Raw genomic sequence first — 11,810 nt, 5'->3', positions numbered from 1 at the left:
TGAATCATTTTGCGTTTTACTTCTGACAATCAAATATACTCAAAATGAAACGAAAATAAATTTTAATTATGGACAATCAAATTCAAGAGGAAAATGCGTTTTGTTTAGAAAAAACGCAGCAAAACTTGGAAGTGACTCTTTTGGTTACTACCTACGGTCCTTATAAAGATAAACCGTCTTTTTGACTGACCGCATTCGAAAGAAAACATATTTACAAAGTGATGAATATTTTATATGACTTTATTATATAAAATACTTTGTTATATACATATTGACACGAGATCTATTGTATTGACTTAAATTCATTTCCACGTTTGATCGTTACTGACTATGCAATCGGAAGAAGGTATGCTTACTTAGCTACTCTACCATTTGATATATGTCTGATGAACGAAGTTATATGCTTGATGTGTTGCGTATGTATAATGGAAGGACACACATGTATATACAGTGATTTGAATCAGATGCGGACATGTGATTTTATCAATGCTCGTATATTGACCTCATTGTGCATGCTACATAGGAATACACTTTTCTATAGGGTTTGCAAAATTCTGCTTCAAATGAAAGTACACGTTATATCTTTTTGTTAACATTGGAATGGGACTTATTTATCATATTTGTTCAAACATATTTCCTTCATATAATAAAGCAATTAGTTCGATTGTTTGACTAGAAAAGCTAATCGAGATCCATAGGTTTTGACATATATTTAACCAAACATGGCTTTCATCGAATACTGCTGTTTCAATGCGGTTTAGTTTGCAGGAAGCAGGTAGATATCAACCAGTCTGCTATAGTTTTTGTTAAACATAATTATTCAAACCGATTAACACAACCTAAATTGAAATGATGAAGATAATGTAAGCTAAGAATATGGCAACTCTTTAAACAAGATATTCAACAATTCAATTAATGCTTATAATAGCCCCACATACAACTAATAGATAAAACGCATCAGAATACATACACATTACAACTAATGAAACAATGGAAAATATCAATCTATTGAATTAAGAACGCCTAAAACTTTGAAACAGGAAAACGAAAGAGGTTTGTATTCGGATTAAGGCAAACTTGATAGTTGAAGGCGGAAAACCCTGAAACTGCTTTTGTAATTCGAAAACTCAATACTCTTCTAGTAAAACAGCCGTTGTATTGACAATGATGATTGTCGGCGGCTAATCGACAATCAATATTATTTTTAAGAGTTGCCCCATTTTACAAAATAAATAAATAATATCGTATGTTGTTTAATGATTCTTACAAAGTACACGATAACCTTAAATGCATTAACAGTAGTAACACTACGTATCGATTACCTAAACAAAATGAAGCGTGGCAAAAACCCTAGTTAAATGGTTTAATTTTAAACGTTTTTGTAAAGATGTTGGACTGTGTAAGTTAGGAGCCTCAATCATGTTTTAATTCTGGAACCATGTCAGATACTCGATAACAAGGTATACTTACGTGGCTATTAACCCGTTTCACTGTCATTTACAAGGTCGCATCTGGGATAATTGCTGACAGATTAAACACTTTCCTTTATATCATAATTTTTAAAGATAAAAAGGATTTCTTAAAAGAAGATAAATTGGTGAGATACCGGACAATTAAATGAAATTATGAAATATACCAAATAGAATAATATACCGGGATCTTTGATGACCATTGACTTTGAGAAGGTTTTCAATATCATTGCAATACATTTTAAAGACAACGCTATCAATTAATATATTATAAGTGGTGTACAACATTAAATAATGGATTTTCGTTTGTCAAAAAAAGACGTCAGTCCAAATCAATGGTTTTTTATCAGATTTAATTACAATATATACAAGTTGCAATCAAGAAAACTCTATGGTTCATTCATGTTTTTTTCTGTTAATGTTGCTTTATGTTCTGTTTATCAAATTAACGATGAAAAAACATTCAGTCAAAACGAAATATTAACTAGTTGGGGGCACAGCCAACTTTAAGGTTTAAGAAGTATTATGTGTTCTTGATATAAATACAATCATCGGCATAATCTTTTAAAGTAAACTTGAGCAATAGTTTTAAAATTCTAAATATATTGCTTTTTTAATGATAATTTTGTTCAAGCATAGCTTGTTGCTGAATAATCAGAGGTAATGATAATTAGAGGTAAAACGGTAAATACTCAAAATTGCACAGACGCACTTGTTTTTTTAAACATGCATTTATACTCTTTACCGTGCGACAGTATGTAGTCCATTAGATAGTGTTTATTGCAAAAATACATCACAATATAATTTCCGCTATACGGTTTGGTTCCCATGTATAAATTAAACTCTTAAAAAATAGCATAGGTAAGGCAATATTATTCAAACTGTATCGTATATGGAGATATATTGCCGAAATACATTTAGAATAATCCAAAATAAAATATTTACATGTTCGACGTTTTGCTTACGATACATTTCGAATTACTTGCACGGTGTTTAACACTTAGAAAGTTTCTTTTTCCATGGATGACACATTTACTATAATAAACATTATGAAATGAAGCATATTGACCTTGACCTTACAGTTCAAATGAGAATGCACACATCCGTGTAGAACCAGATTGTCATAGACACTAGTTTCCTTTTTTTTAAGATATCAACTAACACACAAGTTGCTCATACAGGTCCTCTTCATAAACATCAATGTGTTTGTTTTCGGTTGGGAAAAACACGCACACACTTTGCAAAACCTTGATATTGCAATTTGAAGTTCCTTTTCCATTGAAATATAAACATATAAGATAACGTATGCGATACAATACTTTTTGTCATTATTGGTTGCTGTTTTTTTCCATATTATTTGTGTCGTTATTTGTTTTGTTCAAAATAGCCTTCCCATGGGACATTTTCATTTTCCCATAAGATTTCGGGTTTGTCTATTGTAGTGGTCCCCTTTTTATTAAGGAAGTAAAACCATGCATCATATTTGTTTAATTATTAAAAGTGCATTTTATTCGCGTATTTAATTATTTTAACGTCATTTGAGCTCTTTATAATCGTTCGGTGCATACAAAAACACATTTATTTGTTTAAGTAACAGGATGCTTCCGTTTTTTCACTTTCAACGTTTCTTTTGTAAATAAAAATTGCAATTACAATGGTTATTTTCCCCACGTGGGAAACAAATCCCATGTGAAAAAAAAATAACGCGGAAAAAAAGAAAAATCCCATTGAAAAATCAAAACATCTTCTGAGAATGCCAACTTTGCAAATACATTTCAACGGTGTTTTGTTTCTTCAAGACAACACAAACGATCTCTGTCTAGTAACATTAACCCTTGATAAGTGTATTTTAGTTTGCGAAATTCGTTTTACCGGGTATTTCCGGTGACTGTTTATTGTAAAGCTGCGATGAATAAAATAAGCATATTACTCTTTAATTTATTAGTACGATACTAAAAACGGATAAGAACAATAATTTCCTAAACGTTTCCAAATACGTCTTTTTATAGATATTTTGGAATGCAATATGCAGCAAGCAACCTAAATACAATATCAAATTGTATTATAAGGAACAAAATAACGACAATTTTGTGACTGGAGGAGCTATAAACATAATATTTGTCAATAAGCAATTGCAATTATGCGTTATTACTGTATTATGTACATATTAAAACAGACAGCGCATAAATGTCACGTCACTCATCATTCGATGCTATGACCCTGATAAAATTATTGCAGGTGTTACACCTTTGGTAATGAAGAAATGGATTGGTATACTTTTGAATATACTTAAGATTCTGTACGAGTAAATTTACATATATTTAATTAACAACTATGGAATAAAGAGTATATGCCCGATACCGTATTAAAAGATGAATGCATACTTTCGAAACAATTTACGGTGTGCTAATTAATGGCACGTACGTGCCGCTGTTCCCGTTTAAACGTGGTTCTATTTTTTCATAGTTAGAAACGATATTGTAATACATTTTCAAACAATGTTCTATTTGTCATGCACGTCGTTGCAACGGTGTTAAAGTTTAAGGTTTCTTTTTTCCGCGGGGCTAGTATGTATTTAAACGAAAGATAAGTTAAAACTATAGCTAAATAGGTATTGGCAGTTAAAAGAAATGCAAGACCAATACGTTAAATATATAATAAACGGCCACCGGAAAAACTTTGCGAAACCGAAATTTCGCAAACTTAAGTAGCCTTTTTCTTAAAGATTTGCTACTTTGAGACATAGTATGCGATAAAAGTCTTATCGTTGATTAATAATTGGTTATTTTCACTCAAAAAACGCGTTTTCTTCACTATGAAATTTATAAGCAAAGTTGGGGTTCCCATGGGATTTTTGCATTTTCCCATGGGATTTTCGATTTTCCCATGGGATTTTTTCTCCCATGGGATTTTTTTTCTCCCATAATTTGCAAATGGGAGAAAAATCCCATGGGATTTTGAACATTTTAAAAAACGTGTTTTATTTGCGTTTGCAAGTATTTTAACGTTATTTAAGGACTGTATATTGGTTTTATGCCAATTATATATAAAAATATTTAGTAATAAAAAAATCCCATTTTAAAATGGGAGAAAAAAATCCCATGGGATTTTTTTCTTATTTTGAGAGATTTATTCATGAAACTTTCAGAAACATCATATTTTATGAAATGATGAACAACTACGATATTTTAATGCGTTTAGTCGTGTTTAAAAAAAAAACAAAAAATCCCATGGGATTTTTAAATCCCATGGGATTTTTAAATCCCATGGGATTTTTTCTCCCATGGGATTTTTTTCCAATGGGATTTTTCAGTTTCGTAAGCCGAATAAGTTTCTTAATGCGAAAAACAACAATAAAGGAAATAATAATTATAATTTTGAATAATAAATTGAATAATATAAATAACATGAATATTTTTAAAATGAGTTACAATTAAAGGTTTATGCTAGTAGAACTTATCATTTCTTGTTCGAGCAGATGGTTGAGTCCAATTGGTGAGTATGCCAGCTTAGAACCAGTATAAATGCATCGCAGACAGACAACGCTGTCATACTGTACACACCGCTGAGTAACAATCTTTATTGCATTTCATTTTGCAACAGAAAATGAACTCCGTAGTATAATTGATCTTATATATGCCCTCTGCTTTTGAAAGCGTGCAACACATTAACATAACAATAAGTCCATGCCAAAAACTATGTGCAAATTCCATTCAAAGCTATATACACATTATAAAGGTCAGATGACCCGCGTCATGCGAAAATGGGTCTTATGTCATATGCGGCCGAAGTTGGTCCATCCTAGCTTGTCCAACCGCGCAGTCTGGTCAGGTACTACGCTGACTGATATATAAAGTCAAGCCATGATTCGTGGTCTCATATCCTAACTCGGTAGCTCCTGTGCGAAACTTTTACCGGAAACGACGGCACCGAGACGGGCGCTCGAACTTTGCGGATGCGCGTTATATGTTATATATAATAGCGCGATGTGTTTTTTCTTGCCTCAAATTAGTAAGCCCAATCAGCGTTTTATTGTGTTTTTTGCTTCTACTATTAACAAGAACTTCAACTGATACGAACATGAATTTTATTTTAATATGTTTATTTAATGCTCGGAAAACTCATTGTATATTTAGACTACTACTTATAAAACAAAGTCGGGTTTTCGGCATAAAAATTGTTATTCCAAACCAGATTTTACGCACTTTACTGTACAAAATACCGTTAGGGCCACCGTGGTTACTCATTAAAATCCAGAGGGCGAGAATGCGAGAACGCGAAAGTACGATGACGACAGTGCGACAATACGATGGCGACAATGCGTTCGTACGATTGCGAAAACGCGCTAGTACGATGACGACAATGCGACAGTGCGACAATACAATGGCGGCAGTGCGATAGTACGGGGGCGACAATGCGATAGTCATATCGTACTGTCGCCGTGGTATCATCGCAATGTCGCCATCGTTCTATCGCATTGTCGCCATCGTATTGTCGCACTGTCGCCATCTCATTTTCGAATTGCCGCCATCATACTATCGCGTTATCGCATTGGCACCATCGTACTATCGCACTGTCGGCTATCGCCATCGTATTGTCGCACTGTCGTCATCGTATTTTCGCACTGTCGTCATCGTATTATCGCACTATAGAACTGTAGTATTGTCGCCATCGTACTATCTCACTGTCGCCATCGTATTGTCGCACTGTCGTCATCGCACTGTCTGATTGTCGTCATCGTATTATCGCGTTCTCGCATTGTCGCCATCGTACTATCGCATTGTCGCCATCGTATTGTCACCCTGTCATCATCGTATTGTCACATTGTCGCCATCGTACTATCGCGTTCTCGCGTTCTCGCCCTCTGGATTGTAATGTGTAACCACGATGGCACTAACGGTATTCCGTAATACTGCTAAAGCACAGTATGATTAGGTCACTCCCAATGCTCAAATCTCTATGTCTATTTTAGTAACAACACATGTCTATGGAAGGATATTTAGGTAAAAGTTACATCATTCGTGGTGAATATTTACATTATGACCGATGCTTATTCTAATTTGCTTTATGACAATTCCAACATGCTTGTTGTCTATTCGTTTATACTTGATGATTGCTGCAACATTACATCATTCATGAATAATATTTACATTGTGCGTGATGTTTATTCTAACATGCTTCATGACAGTTCCAACATGCTTGTTCTCTATCGGTTATACTTGATGATTGTTTCAACATGCTTGGTGACTATCCAATGTTTGTGTGTTCATTATTCCTGAAACCAGTCATAATCGGTTTTGCCACTAAGCGTCATTAACAACGGCAGTTAGCAACAGGCAGTAAGCAGAATGCAAGTTACTAAATTATGACATCAGGTGGCGCGCGTTTATTTTCCGTATGTTGAATAAATTACTTTTCGGAAAAAAAAGCGAAAACATCCGAATCATTTTGACTAGTAAACTGAATAAGCTGAATTAGTTCCCTTCGTTATATAATCTCCATTAAACTAAATACGTTCATTATTGCCATGAAGACCAGTAAGTTTACACAATGAATTGACTGCCGTGAATGTTTTTGATATTTGTAAGATGCAATTGGCACTCAAGAAATTATACATGCATTTTATTCAGAACATAACGGGGCTGATGTGTTGGAATTGTGGCCCTTCCCTAGTCCAAATAATTACAGTAGACGTAATCTACCGATGTGCATTGCATATCGACCTCATATTTATAAAGTAGCCCAAACCCCCATTGCCACAGACCTGTGCGTGAAACTTTCAGATTTCTCTAGTCTGTTTACCATGCTATAATTACAATTTCTATAAACACATATTTATCATTTTATGACTATATAATGTCTGTGGTATACAGAGAAACCTGAAAGTTACAAGTACTCGTGTCTAGTACTGTACAACTATTGTACTCCTCGTTGAGAAAACAACTACTTCATCTACATGTATTAAAATATCATAAAACATAATTTTCAATCAAGTTGGAAAAAATCAATAAATAAATGTCATATAAACAGGTTTGTCATGAACGTTGACGTCGCTCTTGGTTACCAGAAAAATTCCCACGCACGGATTTCAACCGTCATTGTTTACAATCAATTAAATGCATAAGTACTTGAATTTGTATAGTGTTTTTTAAAAGTGTCCAGCTACAGGTGGTTAGCGTGTGGCTATAATACTAGTTAGTGAAAACATATTTTGGAATGATAAGTAATCATATTATAACGAAAAATCAACTTTTCTTAAAAAAAATAAGTTAAATATATATTCAACAAGGTATCCAACTCGAAATCATCCGAAAACGGGATGCATCGTTTTAAACAGCCATTACTTCATCAATTTTGCAGCGATTTTCACGATCTTGGTCTTATTCAACGCAGAAATAAATTTCCTTTCTGGAAATGTATATGTCTTGCAATATTTTTACAAATACTGGGTCAACTTTTAAAAAATAACACGATACACAACTCGCGTGACCCAGCTGTGATCGATCAGACAGTATTCATGACTGAAATCTTCACGGGGAAATGGGCATTTTCCCTGCAAAGTTCACGAACCTCGATACCATAATTCAATAAAACGTATGAAAAAAAAACATTCTTACCGTGCTTGCCGTAGAATTATGCATCAAAACTAACTGTCCAGCGCATTTTCAAACCTTTGTTTACATACATTTCAACCAACTGACATTTTAAACACAAGGGTGATTTCATTGCTCCAATGCGGAGTTGTGTCCTTACAACTGGAGATTTCATTCATAAATACGGTCTGATCGATAACAACTGGGTCAAGCGAATTATGTATAGCTTTATTTCTTAAAATTTGACCCAGCATGTGTAGAAATATAACAATATATATACATTTCCTAAAAGGAAATTCATTTCTGCGTTGAATAAGACCGGGTCATGAAAATCGCTGCAAAATTAATTTAGTAATGGCTGCTCAAAACGATGCACCCCGTTTTCGGATGATTTCGAGTTGGATACCTTGTTATATATAAAACGGTAGTGATTTTTTTTTATAGAAAATTTGATTTTTCGTTTTAATATGATTATTTATCATTCAAAAAGATGTTTTCACTAATTATTATCATAGCACGCTAACCACCTGTGTGTCCAGCACGTGTGCCGGGAGAACAGGGCTTAATGTATTTTTTGTTAAGCTCTATAATATTTATATCCAATCTGTATGAAAAAATGTCGGTGAACATTATTCCGGTGTTAATTTTTGAAAATATTGAGGCATTCGTTAATTATGGATCTAAAACGGAACATTAATCCGCAAAAAAAACACCGGGCATATTGCATATTAGATCGGACACATGAAATTATTTCGAAAGAAAGCAATAAGAGTTTCAATTCTACAAGAGTAAGTATCGCTGTGCACGATTACGCTCTTACTGCTCGTATATATTTGACTCTTGGCAAATACCTAGTGTTTTATTTTGCTTAATCTAAATTGTGTCATGCATCTATATGTACTTAAAGCAGCATGACCAACAGCTCTTTCATATGTGAAAGAGATTGACACGAAATACCTACCCATCTATAATAAAGTTTATATGTGCACTTCAATATTATAGTTTTAAAGCATTTTATGTGGTGCAATATAAAAGTACTCTAGTAAATTTGAAATTATGTAATCGATTTCCTCTCAACATACATGCAAAGTTCCAGATAACTTTTTCAGCAAAATCTTGGTTTACACTCTATAATAATCCAGCCTTAAAGTCTATTATTAATTCTTTTTTTTCATGTAAATATAATTTTTGGCACATCCGCATTTAGGTTTATAGTCTAAGAAGAGCTAATGACAATTGCCGGTTTACAGCAGACTTTTTGCGATAAAAGGACCAGATAATGGAAAACGTTCGGCTTTTCGACTGTTGTAAAGATGGTCTGTTATTCATAATAACGTTAAAGTGCTGTTGATTTCATAATTGTAATGAGGGCCTAGACGAGTGGGAACTCATTGATAAAATGTTTACATTATATGCATTGATATTGAGTTTTACGCATGATCACACATTTTGAATTCTTATTTTATTTTTCCAATGTGTAACCGTACGCACAGAATTTAAGTCTACTTTTTTACTAAATTTAATTCAATTTTTTACGACTTTAAGCGTCTTATCTGGAGCTCTGCATACATGCATTAGTAGCATATATTGAAATATATCCATAGACTTTCTTTGGTTATTGAAGGTAAATTACTGTACAAAAAATATGGTTAGTCATTAACCAAAAAAAAGTTAAGTCTACAAACACGCGGTTAATTTCGGTTCAGTAGCAAATATCTTACAAAGGTGCGCAACTTCTCCTATAACATAAAATTTCCGTTATACGCCGTAAATTTCCGTAGTCCTCCGTAGCATTTCGGAATGACTGTCAATTGACATCATTGTATCATGCATGATAGTATGTTGCTTTGTGCTTGGGTGAAACTCACATCTTACCATCGCGTTAATTTATTAAACGCATTAATATTTGATTTCATTATGCACTGCGCCTATTGCACAAGTCTCTCTGCACAAACCAACATACACATATGCAGCATGCAATTAACGAACAAGAATGTTGCATCTGTACACATGCATGATACCATTAAGCAGAATGTAAATAGACATTGGACATCAGGCAAGATGTAAGTGTCATCAAGCATGAAAAGGTGTCTACATATTAATTGAAAGTACCATCAAGAATCATGACACAGTCACAAAGAAGGATGTAATTTTTACCTAAATACCCTTCCATATTTGTCGGCACTGTGTGTTTGCTTAATTTCACTGAAGAACGTCTACTGGTAAATCTTACAAAAAAAGTGATAAATAAGACTGAGTAGCAATTTTTTCGGCGTTGCTGTTTAACGTCAAATTTGGCCTTTCAACGAACTTCTTAAAAGCCCATTGAACTTTAATGAAGAAGTTTCCCGCTTGTAGGTCCGAATGAATTAAATCAAATTTTGCAATTGGCAATTTGATAGAAATCCCCATAAAACATTGCACATAGCTTTCTGAAATAAACAGGCCACATTGAACGCATTCACGATATCCAACAGCTCTCTTTGCAAAGACCTATCTAGTGTTTCTTGGCCGTGTAAGATCTATAATTAGAACATCGTCACCTAAACATCTACTAATAGAAGAGCATATTTTGGGGAAACAAATTCAATAAGAGTACAAAACGTCCACGATCAATAATGTGTAGTTTGTTAAAGATATCACGGCAGTAAAAACATAGCACTTTAAAGAGACCACAATCTGGTACATTTGGTCAATTGTTGCGTCCGTGGCGGACAATACATTTTTAAAAAGAAAGCGTACAAAAAAGCAAACACAAAGTTCTTCGTAAGCTTGTTTTAATCTTAAAAACACATAATCGACAGTCATTCCAGTCAAATACAATACTAACAGTCAGCACTCTAGAGATCAAAAGTGCGGATAAAAATATTTAATTCAGGGATATCAAGTGTATCAAGTTCGAATTCCGGAAAAAAATAGCCGGTAGTCTGGGGCATTAGGTCCCTTACAGGGATAAAAGGTAAATCCCCGCCCGAGCCGTAGCTAACTGATTTATTGTAGTCTTTCTAGTTGCAATTTCTGGTGAGTACAATGCGGAATATTACGGATATTTGCAACATGTCGAAGATTTTCGGAAAGTAGCGAAGAGGTTTTCGTCAGTTAATATTCATGTCCGTGCCGGCCGCTAACTTATCAGAATCAATAAAAAAGAACCAGAAAAAATCGGTACCGATCGCAAATTTCCGGAATTCCGATAAAGCTTCAACATAATTTGTTCTCAAATGATCGCGTACTCGAACGAATCTGTCCCTACGCCTCAAACTCCCTTTAAATCTCATCGGACAAACATTGATCTCAAAATCTATCCTTGACGACTCAAATCATATTTCCTGAATAGTTTGGCCTATTGACGTCCCTGTAATTATAACAATGGTCTTTTGGATAAACACCGCTAAGTTGTTGCAATATAATAACCGTTTAAAATAGTTACCGGTTTTCATTTAATAAAATGAGTAAGTCATATTCGAGATTTCAGCGATTGCCAATATTTTGCTTTTGTTTCTCATAAGCATATGGTGCTGGGTATCTGCTATTGACTCCTATGTAGATTGCAAATATTACATAACCCTTACAGCGGCCGAGCGCAGATATCTGCATTTGGCCGCTAAAAAGAAAAATCTTTGCGCATTAATTTAATTCAAATCTCATTATCATAATCAAAATCATCATCATCGTCGTCGTCGTCACTACTACCACCACCACCATCATCATCATCATCATCATCTTCTTCTTCTTCTTCTTCTTCTTC

The 11,810-nt window shown here is 34.1% G+C and overlaps 1 protein-coding gene across 8 annotated transcripts in view; it reads right to left on the bottom strand.

The window, feature by feature from the left end:
* The window catches only part of LOC127861221 (uncharacterized), a 361,489-nt gene that overhangs the window by 254,965 nt on the left and 94,714 nt on the right, over positions 1-11,810 (bottom strand). The window lies entirely within an intron of this gene.

This window comes from Dreissena polymorpha, chromosome 15, assembly GCF_020536995.1.
Source record: "Dreissena polymorpha isolate Duluth1 chromosome 15, UMN_Dpol_1.0, whole genome shotgun sequence".
Lineage (NCBI taxonomy): Eukaryota > Metazoa > Mollusca > Bivalvia > Myida > Dreissenidae > Dreissena > Dreissena polymorpha.
This window is presented reverse-complemented; position numbering and strand designations above follow the sequence as displayed.